At 46.0% G+C, this 12,088-nt stretch overlaps 8 non-coding genes across 8 annotated transcripts; all 8 read right to left on the bottom strand.

Annotated features, from left to right (window-relative positions):
- Window positions 1-743: 743 nt before the first annotated feature.
- Window positions 744-934, bottom strand: LOC142261510 (U2 spliceosomal RNA). Its single transcript, XR_012729138.1, has one exon. It is a non-coding gene; the product is annotated as a U2 spliceosomal RNA (small nuclear RNA).
- A 1,387-nt stretch (window positions 935-2,321) lies between these two features.
- Window positions 2,322-2,512, bottom strand: LOC142261498 (U2 spliceosomal RNA). Its single transcript, XR_012729127.1, has one exon. It is a non-coding gene; the product is annotated as a U2 spliceosomal RNA (small nuclear RNA).
- A 1,387-nt stretch (window positions 2,513-3,899) lies between these two features.
- Window positions 3,900-4,090, bottom strand: LOC142261486 (U2 spliceosomal RNA). Its single transcript, XR_012729116.1, has one exon. It is a non-coding gene; the product is annotated as a U2 spliceosomal RNA (small nuclear RNA).
- A 1,387-nt stretch (window positions 4,091-5,477) lies between these two features.
- LOC142261637 (U2 spliceosomal RNA) lies at window positions 5,478-5,668 on the bottom strand. The gene has a single exon (XR_012729231.1). It is a non-coding gene; the product is annotated as a U2 spliceosomal RNA (small nuclear RNA).
- Window positions 5,669-7,055: 1,387 nt separating this feature from the next.
- On the bottom strand, window positions 7,056-7,246 carry LOC142261625 (U2 spliceosomal RNA). The gene has a single exon (XR_012729220.1). It is a non-coding gene; the product is annotated as a U2 spliceosomal RNA (small nuclear RNA).
- A 1,387-nt stretch (window positions 7,247-8,633) lies between these two features.
- Window positions 8,634-8,824, bottom strand: LOC142261613 (U2 spliceosomal RNA). Its single transcript, XR_012729209.1, has one exon. It is a non-coding gene; the product is annotated as a U2 spliceosomal RNA (small nuclear RNA).
- A 1,387-nt stretch (window positions 8,825-10,211) lies between these two features.
- LOC142261601 (U2 spliceosomal RNA) lies at window positions 10,212-10,402 on the bottom strand. Its single transcript, XR_012729198.1, has one exon. It is a non-coding gene; the product is annotated as a U2 spliceosomal RNA (small nuclear RNA).
- A 1,387-nt stretch (window positions 10,403-11,789) lies between these two features.
- On the bottom strand, window positions 11,790-11,980 carry LOC142261479 (U2 spliceosomal RNA). Its single transcript, XR_012729110.1, has one exon. It is a non-coding gene; the product is annotated as a U2 spliceosomal RNA (small nuclear RNA).
- Between the last annotated feature and the right edge of the window lie 108 nt (window positions 11,981-12,088).

Here is a 12,088-nt window from a genome sequence, read left to right as displayed (position 1 = left end):
GAAAAGCTTACTATCAAAGGTTAGAGGGGGGCTTTCTCAGAGGGCTTTTTACAGTTTTTCTATTCCCAATTAGCCGTTTAAGTGTACTTATTGAAAGTAGTAATTCTTTCATAGGCCGCCCTTTCTTAGTATTTGACGTTCCTTATATTGCGGTATGAGGCTTCGCAGTAGGTTGCAAACATTCATCACCCATGACTGTCCCCAATTGAGCTCAGAAGCTCAATGTCTATCATGACCTCTCTTTTAGAATGTCCAAGAGCAAGCAAACTATTCCTCCAGGAGAGGGCGCCAACAGACTACTAAAGAGATCATCATTACTCAAAGAAAACCCCAAAAACCAATGCATGATAGGAATAAACAGGTAACTTTCTTTGGAGTGGAAGCGGAGAGATCGCACCAGATGCCAATTCTAGATGTTATCACACCTGTGGTCACTGCAGCAGCAGGTGAATCCACTTTGTCCAAAAGGGATCTATTCCATTCAATTGCAAATGATCTAGATAAGACAGAGAACTGCAGCACGGGGACATAGCCGAGTTGGTCAGGTTGAGTGGTGATGAGTTTGCTATTTGGATGAATAAAGAAAGTCAAAAGTGTGAAAGATAAAAAACAAAAGGAGGAAGTGTGAAAAGTGAATGGGCCAAATTGAGGTGCATATGAAGACGTATGCTTTCTTCCAATTCATTAAATCGGGCTAATATGAATCAGGTGAATTGAGTTCTGCTTTTGGAAACTGGGTTAAGAAGGGGTGCACCGTTCCTGGAGGTACTGCAATACCAGGTCAATGCGTGGAGTGGACAGAGCAAGCTCTTTTTCCATCTCCCTGTTCTAAAAATCCATTTAATATATGGTCCCCAGATAGGGGACGTATCAGATATTAAACTGATAAGAACAGATACTACACTTGATCTTAGCCAAAAGGCCGAGAAGCGATAACCAGAATTGGTTTGGGCCTCGAGTGGCACCCTGGCCTATGCCGGACACATCTTAGGGAGAGAGAGCGAGAGGGAGACAAACCCACGCCTACACAAGACATTTTGTCACCCAAGCCAACCCTTGAAAAGGCTGCTTTGCAGAGCCAAAACAAGAAGAATGGTGCGTTTTGCAGCCGCCGCCCACTGCAATGAATCTGAATAACTCCTCCTTTAGGGCGCAAGCAACTCCCCTCCCCCTTGCAGTCTTTCCAATTCACGATACAAAAAGACGGACAGGACAGGTTGCCTGACTTTCCGTCACTGCCACCCTTTGCCATCCTTACCCGTAGAAAGCCCTTTCATCATCCCCAAACCCTAATCTTTTCCCTTTCCTTCCCAGCCCCCAAACCCTGCCCTCTGTACCTTTCTCACCACCCGCTTCCCTTCTCCTGTCATCCCCCTACCACCCGGGAAAAAAAGAGATTGCCCCCTCCTTCCACTAGCCCACCCTCCCACCCAAAGAACAACTTCTTCTGCGCAGCTTGTTTTCTAGGCAGCAGCGCTATTGTGATGTCATCGGGGGGCATTGTGACAAGCCGCCAGTGTTCCGTCTCTTCATGTTGTGCACAGTTCAAACGGAAAATACATCAACAGGCAGACTACAGAAAAGCTTACTATCAAAGGTTAGAGGGGGGCTTTCTCAGAGGGCTTTTTACAGTTTTTCTATTCCCAATTAGCCGTTTAAGTGTACTTATTGAAAGTAGTAATTCTTTCATAGGCCGCCCTTTCTTAGTATTTGACGTTCCTTATATTGCGGTATGAGGCTTCGCAGTAGGTTGCAAACATTCATCACCCATGACTGTCCCCAATTGAGCTCAGAAGCTCAATGTCTATCATGACCTCTCTTTTAGAATGTCCAAGAGCAAGCAAACTATTCCTCCAGGAGAGGGCGCCAACAGACTACTAAAGAGATCATCATTACTCAAAGAAAACCCCAAAAACCAATGCATGATAGGAATAAACAGGTAACTTTCTTTGGAGTGGAAGCGGAGAGATCGCACCAGATGCCAATTCTAGATGTTATCACACCTGTGGTCACTGCAGCAGCAGGTGAATCCACTTTGTCCAAAAGGGATCTATTCCATTCAATTGCAAATGATCTAGATAAGACAGAGAACTGCAGCACGGGGACATAGCCGAGTTGGTCAGGTTGAGTGGTGATGAGTTTGCTATTTGGATGAATAAAGAAAGTCAAAAGTGTGAAAGATAAAAAACAAAAGGAGGAAGTGTGAAAAGTGAATGGGCCAAATTGAGGTGCATATGAAGACGTATGCTTTCTTCCAATTCATTAAATCGGGCTAATATGAATCAGGTGAATTGAGTTCTGCTTTTGGAAACTGGGTTAAGAAGGGGTGCACCGTTCCTGGAGGTACTGCAATACCAGGTCAATGCGTGGAGTGGACAGAGCAAGCTCTTTTTCCATCTCCCTGTTCTAAAAATCCATTTAATATATGGTCCCCAGATAGGGGACGTATCAGATATTAAACTGATAAGAACAGATACTACACTTGATCTTAGCCAAAAGGCCGAGAAGCGATAACCAGAATTGGTTTGGGCCTCGAGTGGCACCCTGGCCTATGCCGGACACATCTTAGGGAGAGAGAGCGAGAGGGAGACAAACCCACGCCTACACAAGACATTTTGTCACCCAAGCCAACCCTTGAAAAGGCTGCTTTGCAGAGCCAAAACAAGAAGAATGGTGCGTTTTGCAGCCGCCGCCCACTGCAATGAATCTGAATAACTCCTCCTTTAGGGCGCAAGCAACTCCCCTCCCCCTTGCAGTCTTTCCAATTCACGATACAAAAAGACGGACAGGACAGGTTGCCTGACTTTCCGTCACTGCCACCCTTTGCCATCCTTACCCGTAGAAAGCCCTTTCATCATCCCCAAACCCTAATCTTTTCCCTTTCCTTCCCAGCCCCCAAACCCTGCCCTCTGTACCTTTCTCACCACCCGCTTCCCTTCTCCTGTCATCCCCCTACCACCCGGGAAAAAAAGAGATTGCCCCCTCCTTCCACTAGCCCACCCTCCCACCCAAAGAACAACTTCTTCTGCGCAGCTTGTTTTCTAGGCAGCAGCGCTATTGTGATGTCATCGGGGGGCATTGTGACAAGCCGCCAGTGTTCCGTCTCTTCATGTTGTGCACAGTTCAAACGGAAAATACATCAACAGGCAGACTACAGAAAAGCTTACTATCAAAGGTTAGAGGGGGGCTTTCTCAGAGGGCTTTTTACAGTTTTTCTATTCCCAATTAGCCGTTTAAGTGTACTTATTGAAAGTAGTAATTCTTTCATAGGCCGCCCTTTCTTAGTATTTGACGTTCCTTATATTGCGGTATGAGGCTTCGCAGTAGGTTGCAAACATTCATCACCCATGACTGTCCCCAATTGAGCTCAGAAGCTCAATGTCTATCATGACCTCTCTTTTAGAATGTCCAAGAGCAAGCAAACTATTCCTCCAGGAGAGGGCGCCAACAGACTACTAAAGAGATCATCATTACTCAAAGAAAACCCCAAAAACCAATGCATGATAGGAATAAACAGGTAACTTTCTTTGGAGTGGAAGCGGAGAGATCTCACCAGATGCCAATTCTAGATGTTATCACACCTGTGGTCACTGCAGCAGCAGGTGAATCCACTTTGTCCAAAAGGGATCTATTCCATTCAATTGCAAATGATCTAGATAAGACAGAGAACTGCAGCACGGGGACATAGCCGAGTTGGTCAGGTTGAGTGGTGATGAGTTTGCTATTTGGATGAATAAAGAAAGTCAAAAGTGTGAAAGATAAAAAACAAAAGGAGGAAGTGTGAAAAGTGAATGGGCCAAATTGAGGTGCATATGAAGACGTATGCTTTCTTCCAATTCATTAAATCGGGCTAATATGAATCAGGTGAATTGAGTTCTGCTTTTGGAAACTGGGTTAAGAAGGGGTGCACCGTTCCTGGAGGTACTGCAATACCAGGTCAATGCGTGGAGTGGACAGAGCAAGCTCTTTTTCCATCTCCCTGTTCTAAAAATCCATTTAATATATGGTCCCCAGATAGGGGACGTATCAGATATTAAACTGATAAGAACAGATACTACACTTGATCTTAGCCAAAAGGCCGAGAAGCGATAACCAGAATTGGTTTGGGCCTCGAGTGGCACCCTGGCCTATGCCGGACACATCTTAGGGAGAGAGAGCGAGAGGGAGACAAACCCACGCCTACACAAGACATTTTGTCACCCAAGCCAACCCTTGAAAAGGCTGCTTTGCAGAGCCAAAACAAGAAGAATGGTGCGTTTTGCAGCCGCCGCCCACTGCAATGAATCTGAATAACTCCTCCTTTAGGGCGCAAGCAACTCCCCTCCCCCTTGCAGTCTTTCCAATTCACGATACAAAAAGACGGACAGGACAGGTTGCCTGACTTTCCGTCACTGCCACCCTTTGCCATCCTTACCCGTAGAAAGCCCTTTCATCATCCCCAAACCCTAATCTTTTCCCTTTCCTTCCCAGCCCCCAAACCCTGCCCTCTGTACCTTTCTCACCACCCGCTTCCCTTCTCCTGTCATCCCCCTACCACCCGGGAAAAAAAGAGATTGCCCCCTCCTTCCACTAGCCCACCCTCCCACCCAAAGAACAACTTCTTCTGCGCAGCTTGTTTTCTAGGCAGCAGCGCTATTGTGATGTCATCGGGGGGCATTGTGACAAGCCGCCAGTGTTCCGTCTCTTCATGTTGTGCACAGTTCAAACGGAAAATACATCAACAGGCAGACTACAGAAAAGCTTACTATCAAAGGTTAGAGGGGGGCTTTCTCAGAGGGCTTTTTACAGTTTTTCTATTCCCAATTAGCCGTTTAAGTGTACTTATTGAAAGTAGTAATTCTTTCATAGGCCGCCCTTTCTTAGTATTTGACGTTCCTTATATTGCGGTATGAGGCTTCGCAGTAGGTTGCAAACATTCATCACCCATGACTGTCCCCAATTGAGCTCAGAAGCTCAATGTCTATCATGACCTCTCTTTTAGAATGTCCAAGAGCAAGCAAACTATTCCTCCAGGAGAGGGCGCCAACAGACTACTAAAGAGATCATCATTACTCAAAGAAAACCCCAAAAACCAATGCATGATAGGAATAAACAGGTAACTTTCTTTGGAGTGGAAGCGGAGAGATCGCACCAGATGCCAATTCTAGATGTTATCACACCTGTGGTCACTGCAGCAGCAGGTGAATCCACTTTGTCCAAAAGGGATCTATTCCATTCAATTGCAAATGATCTAGATAAGACAGAGAACTGCAGCACGGGGACATAGCCGAGTTGGTCAGGTTGAGTGGTGATGAGTTTGCTATTTGGATGAATAAAGAAAGTCAAAAGTGTGAAAGATAAAAAACAAAAGGAGGAAGTGTGAAAAGTGAATGGGCCAAATTGAGGTGCATATGAAGACGTATGCTTTCTTCCAATTCATTAAATCGGGCTAATATGAATCAGGTGAATTGAGTTCTGCTTTTGGAAACTGGGTTAAGAAGGGGTGCACCGTTCCTGGAGGTACTGCAATACCAGGTCAATGCGTGGAGTGGACAGAGCAAGCTCTTTTTCCATCTCCCTGTTCTAAAAATCCATTTAATATATGGTCCCCAGATAGGGGACGTATCAGATATTAAACTGATAAGAACAGATACTACACTTGATCTTAGCCAAAAGGCCGAGAAGCGATAACCAGAATTGGTTTGGGCCTCGAGTGGCACCCTGGCCTATGCCGGACACATCTTAGGGAGAGAGAGCGAGAGGGAGACAAACCCACGCCTACACAAGACATTTTGTCACCCAAGCCAACCCTTGAAAAGGCTGCTTTGCAGAGCCAAAACAAGAAGAATGGTGCGTTTTGCAGCCGCCGCCCACTGCAATGAATCTGAATAACTCCTCCTTTAGGGCGCAAGCAACTCCCCTCCCCCTTGCAGTCTTTCCAATTCACGATACAAAAAGACGGACAGGACAGGTTGCCTGACTTTCCGTCACTGCCACCCTTTGCCATCCTTACCCGTAGAAAGCCCTTTCATCATCCCCAAACCCTAATCTTTTCCCTTTCCTTCCCAGCCCCCAAACCCTGCCCTCTGTACCTTTCTCACCACCCGCTTCCCTTCTCCTGTCATCCCCCTACCACCCGGGAAAAAAAGAGATTGCCCCCTCCTTCCACTAGCCCACCCTCCCACCCAAAGAACAACTTCTTCTGCGCAGCTTGTTTTCTAGGCAGCAGCGCTATTGTGATGTCATCGGGGGGCATTGTGACAAGCCGCCAGTGTTCCGTCTCTTCATGTTGTGCACAGTTCAAACGGAAAATACATCAACAGGCAGACTACAGAAAAGCTTACTATCAAAGGTTAGAGGGGGGCTTTCTCAGAGGGCTTTTTACAGTTTTTCTATTCCCAATTAGCCGTTTAAGTGTACTTATTGAAAGTAGTAATTCTTTCATAGGCCGCCCTTTCTTAGTATTTGACGTTCCTTATATTGCGGTATGAGGCTTCGCAGTAGGTTGCAAACATTCATCACCCATGACTGTCCCCAATTGAGCTCAGAAGCTCAATGTCTATCATGACCTCTCTTTTAGAATGTCCAAGAGCAAGCAAACTATTCCTCCAGGAGAGGGCGCCAACAGACTACTAAAGAGATCATCATTACTCAAAGAAAACCCCAAAAACCAATGCATGATAGGAATAAACAGGTAACTTTCTTTGGAGTGGAAGCGGAGAGATCGCACCAGATGCCAATTCTAGATGTTATCACACCTGTGGTCACTGCAGCAGCAGGTGAATCCACTTTGTCCAAAAGGGATCTATTCCATTCAATTGCAAATGATCTAGATAAGACAGAGAACTGCAGCACGGGGACATAGCCGAGTTGGTCAGGTTGAGTGGTGATGAGTTTGCTATTTGGATGAATAAAGAAAGTCAAAAGTGTGAAAGATAAAAAACAAAAGGAGGAAGTGTGAAAAGTGAATGGGCCAAATTGAGGTGCATATGAAGACGTATGCTTTCTTCCAATTCATTAAATCGGGCTAATATGAATCAGGTGAATTGAGTTCTGCTTTTGGAAACTGGGTTAAGAAGGGGTGCACCGTTCCTGGAGGTACTGCAATACCAGGTCAATGCGTGGAGTGGACAGAGCAAGCTCTTTTTCCATCTCCCTGTTCTAAAAATCCATTTAATATATGGTCCCCAGATAGGGGACGTATCAGATATTAAACTGATAAGAACAGATACTACACTTGATCTTAGCCAAAAGGCCGAGAAGCGATAACCAGAATTGGTTTGGGCCTCGAGTGGCACCCTGGCCTATGCCGGACACATCTTAGGGAGAGAGAGCGAGAGGGAGACAAACCCACGCCTACACAAGACATTTTGTCACCCAAGCCAACCCTTGAAAAGGCTGCTTTGCAGAGCCAAAACAAGAAGAATGGTGCGTTTTGCAGCCGCCGCCCACTGCAATGAATCTGAATAACTCCTCCTTTAGGGCGCAAGCAACTCCCCTCCCCCTTGCAGTCTTTCCAATTCACGATACAAAAAGACGGACAGGACAGGTTGCCTGACTTTCCGTCACTGCCACCCTTTGCCATCCTTACCCGTAGAAAGCCCTTTCATCATCCCCAAACCCTAATCTTTTCCCTTTCCTTCCCAGCCCCCAAACCCTGCCCTCTGTACCTTTCTCACCACCCGCTTCCCTTCTCCTGTCATCCCCCTACCACCCGGGAAAAAAAGAGATTGCCCCCTCCTTCCACTAGCCCACCCTCCCACCCAAAGAACAACTTCTTCTGCGCAGCTTGTTTTCTAGGCAGCAGCGCTATTGTGATGTCATCGGGGGGCATTGTGACAAGCCGCCAGTGTTCCGTCTCTTCATGTTGTGCACAGTTCAAACGGAAAATACATCAACAGGCAGACTACAGAAAAGCTTACTATCAAAGGTTAGAGGGGGGCTTTCTCAGAGGGCTTTTTACAGTTTTTCTATTCCCAATTAGCCGTTTAAGTGTACTTATTGAAAGTAGTAATTCTTTCATAGGCCGCCCTTTCTTAGTATTTGACGTTCCTTATATTGCGGTATGAGGCTTCGCAGTAGGTTGCAAACATTCATCACCCATGACTGTCCCCAATTGAGCTCAGAAGCTCAATGTCTATCATGACCTCTCTTTTAGAATGTCCAAGAGCAAGCAAACTATTCCTCCAGGAGAGGGCGCCAACAGACTACTAAAGAGATCATCATTACTCAAAGAAAACCCCAAAAACCAATGCATGATAGGAATAAACAGGTAACTTTCTTTGGAGTGGAAGCGGAGAGATCGCACCAGATGCCAATTCTAGATGTTATCACACCTGTGGTCACTGCAGCAGCAGGTGAATCCACTTTGTCCAAAAGGGATCTATTCCATTCAATTGCAAATGATCTAGATAAGACAGAGAACTGCAGCACGGGGACATAGCCGAGTTGGTCAGGTTGAGTGGTGATGAGTTTGCTATTTGGATGAATAAAGAAAGTCAAAAGTGTGAAAGATAAAAAACAAAAGGAGGAAGTGTGAAAAGTGAATGGGCCAAATTGAGGTGCATATGAAGACGTATGCTTTCTTCCAATTCATTAAATCGGGCTAATATGAATCAGGTGAATTGAGTTCTGCTTTTGGAAACTGGGTTAAGAAGGGGTGCACCGTTCCTGGAGGTACTGCAATACCAGGTCAATGCGTGGAGTGGACAGAGCAAGCTCTTTTTCCATCTCCCTGTTCTAAAAATCCATTTAATATATGGTCCCCAGATAGGGGACGTATCAGATATTAAACTGATAAGAACAGATACTACACTTGATCTTAGCCAAAAGGCCGAGAAGCGATAACCAGAATTGGTTTGGGCCTCGAGTGGCACCCTGGCCTATGCCGGACACATCTTAGGGAGAGAGAGCGAGAGGGAGACAAACCCACGCCTACACAAGACATTTTGTCACCCAAGCCAACCCTTGAAAAGGCTGCTTTGCAGAGCCAAAACAAGAAGAATGGTGCGTTTTGCAGCCGCCGCCCACTGCAATGAATCTGAATAACTCCTCCTTTAGGGCGCAAGCAACTCCCCTCCCCCTTGCAGTCTTTCCAATTCACGATACAAAAAGACGGACAGGACAGGTTGCCTGACTTTCCGTCACTGCCACCCTTTGCCATCCTTACCCGTAGAAAGCCCTTTCATCATCCCCAAACCCTAATCTTTTCCCTTTCCTTCCCAGCCCCCAAACCCTGCCCTCTGTACCTTTCTCACCACCCGCTTCCCTTCTCCTGTCATCCCCCTACCACCCGGGAAAAAAAGAGATTGCCCCCTCCTTCCACTAGCCCACCCTCCCACCCAAAGAACAACTTCTTCTGCGCAGCTTGTTTTCTAGGCAGCAGCGCTATTGTGATGTCATCGGGGGGCATTGTGACAAGCCGCCAGTGTTCCGTCTCTTCATGTTGTGCACAGTTCAAACGGAAAATACATCAACAGGCAGACTACAGAAAAGCTTACTATCAAAGGTTAGAGGGGGGCTTTCTCAGAGGGCTTTTTACAGTTTTTCTATTCCCAATTAGCCGTTTAAGTGTACTTATTGAAAGTAGTAATTCTTTCATAGGCCGCCCTTTCTTAGTATTTGACGTTCCTTATATTGCGGTATGAGGCTTCGCAGTAGGTTGCAAACATTCATCACCCATGACTGTCCCCAATTGAGCTCAGAAGCTCAATGTCTATCATGACCTCTCTTTTAGAATGTCCAAGAGCAAGCAAACTATTCCTCCAGGAGAGGGCGCCAACAGACTACTAAAGAGATCATCATTACTCAAAGAAAACCCCAAAAACCAATGCATGATAGGAATAAACAGGTAACTTTCTTTGGAGTGGAAGCGGAGAGATCGCACCAGATGCCAATTCTAGATGTTATCACACCTGTGGTCACTGCAGCAGCAGGTGAATCCACTTTGTCCAAAAGGGATCTATTCCATTCAATTGCAAATGATCTAGATAAGACAGAGAACTGCAGCACGGGGACATAGCCGAGTTGGTCAGGTTGAGTGGTGATGAGTTTGCTATTTGGATGAATAAAGAAAGTCAAAAGTGTGAAAGATAAAAAACAAAAGGAGGAAGTGTGAAAAGTGAATGGGCCAAATTGAGGTGCATATGAAGACGTATGCTTTCTTCCAATTCATTAAATCGGGCTAATATGAATCAGGTGAATTGAGTTCTGCTTTTGGAAACTGGGTTAAGAAGGGGTGCACCGTTCCTGGAGGTACTGCAATACCAGGTCAATGCGTGGAGTGGACAGAGCAAGCTCTTTTTCCATCTCCCTGTTCTAAAAATCCATTTAATATATGGTCCCCAGATAGGGGACGTATCAGATATTAAACTGATAAGAACAGATACTACACTTGATCTTAGCCAAAAGGCCGAGAAGCGATAACCAGAATTGGTTTGGGCCTCGAGTGGCACCCTGGCCTATGCCGGACACATCTTAGGGAGAGAGAGCGAGAGGGAGACAAACCCACGCCTACACAAGACATTTTGTCACCCAAGCCAACCCTTGAAAAGGCTGCTTTGCAGAGCCAAAACAAGAAGAATGGTGCGTTTTGCAGCCGCCGCCCACTGCAATGAATCTGAATAACTCCTCCTTTAGGGCGCAAGCAACTCCCCTCCCCCTTGCAGTCTTTCCAATTCACGATACAAAAAGACGGACAGGACAGGTTGCCTGACTTTCCGTCACTGCCACCCTTTGCCATCCTTACCCGTAGAAAGCCCTTTCATCATCCCCAAACCCTAATCTTTTCCCTTTCCTTCCCAGCCCCCAAACCCTGCCCTCTGTACCTTTCTCACCACCCGCTTCCCTTCTCCTGTCATCCCCCTACCACCCGGGAAAAAAAGAGATTGCCCCCTCCTTCCACTAGCCCACCCTCCCACCCAAAGAACAACTTCTTCTGCGCAGCTTGTTTTCTAGGCAGCAGCGCTATTGTGATGTCATCGGGGGGCATTGTGACAAGCCGCCAGTGTTCCGTCTCTTCATGTTGTGCACAGTTCAAACGGAAAATACATCAACAGGCAGACTACAGAAAAGCTTACTATCAAAGGTTAGAGGGGGGCTTTCTCAGAGGGCTTTTTACAGTTTTTCTATTCCCAATTAGCCGTTTAAGTGTACTTATTGAAAGTAGTAATTCTTTCATAGGCCGCCCTTTCTTAGTATTTGACGTTCCTTATATTGCGGTATGAGGCTTCGCAGTAGGTTGCAAACATTCATCACCCATGACTGTCCCCAATTGAGCTCAGAAGCTCAATGTCTATCATGACCTCTCTTTTAGAATGTCCAAGAGCAAGCAAACTATTCCTCCAGGAGAGGGCGCCAACAGACTACTAAAGAGATCATCATTACTCAAAGAAAACCCCAAAAACCAATGCATGATAGGAATAAACAGGTAACTTTCTTTGGAGTGGAAGCGGAGAGATCGCACCAGATGCCAATTCTAGATGTTATCACACCTGTGGTCACTGCAGCAGCAGGTGAATCCACTTTGTCCAAAAGGGATCTATTCCATTCAATTGCAAATGATCTAGATAAGACAGAGAACTGCAGCACGGGGACATAGCCGAGTTGGTCAGGTTGAGTGGTGATGAGTTTGCTATTTGGATGAATAAAGAAAGTCAAAAGTGTGAAAGATAAAAAACAAAAGGAGGAAGTGTGAAAAGTGAATGGGCCAAATTGAGGTGCATATGAAGACGTATGCTTTCTTCCAATTCATTAAATCGGGCTAATATGAATCAGGTGAATTGAGTTCTGCTTTTGGAAACTGGGTTAAGAAGGGGTGCACCGTTCCTGGAGGTACTGCAATACCAGGTCAATGCGTGGAGTGGACAGAGCAAGCTCTTTTTCCATCTCCCTGTTCTAAAAATCCATTTAATATATGGTCCCCAGATAGGGGACGTATCAGATATTAAACTGATAAGAACAGATACTACACTTGATCTTAGCCAAAAGGCCGAGAAGCGATAACCAGAATTGGTTTGGGCCTCGAGTGGCACCCTGGCCTATGCCGGACACATCTTAGGGAGAGAGAGCGAGAGGGAGACAAACCCACGCCTACACAAGACATTTTGTC

Source organism: Anomaloglossus baeobatrachus, unplaced genomic scaffold (assembly GCF_048569485.1).
Source record: "Anomaloglossus baeobatrachus isolate aAnoBae1 unplaced genomic scaffold, aAnoBae1.hap1 Scaffold_226, whole genome shotgun sequence".
Classification (NCBI taxonomy): domain Eukaryota; kingdom Metazoa; phylum Chordata; class Amphibia; order Anura; family Aromobatidae; genus Anomaloglossus; species Anomaloglossus baeobatrachus.
Note: the sequence above shows the minus strand (reverse complement) of the source record. Positions and strands in the feature narration are given on the sequence as shown.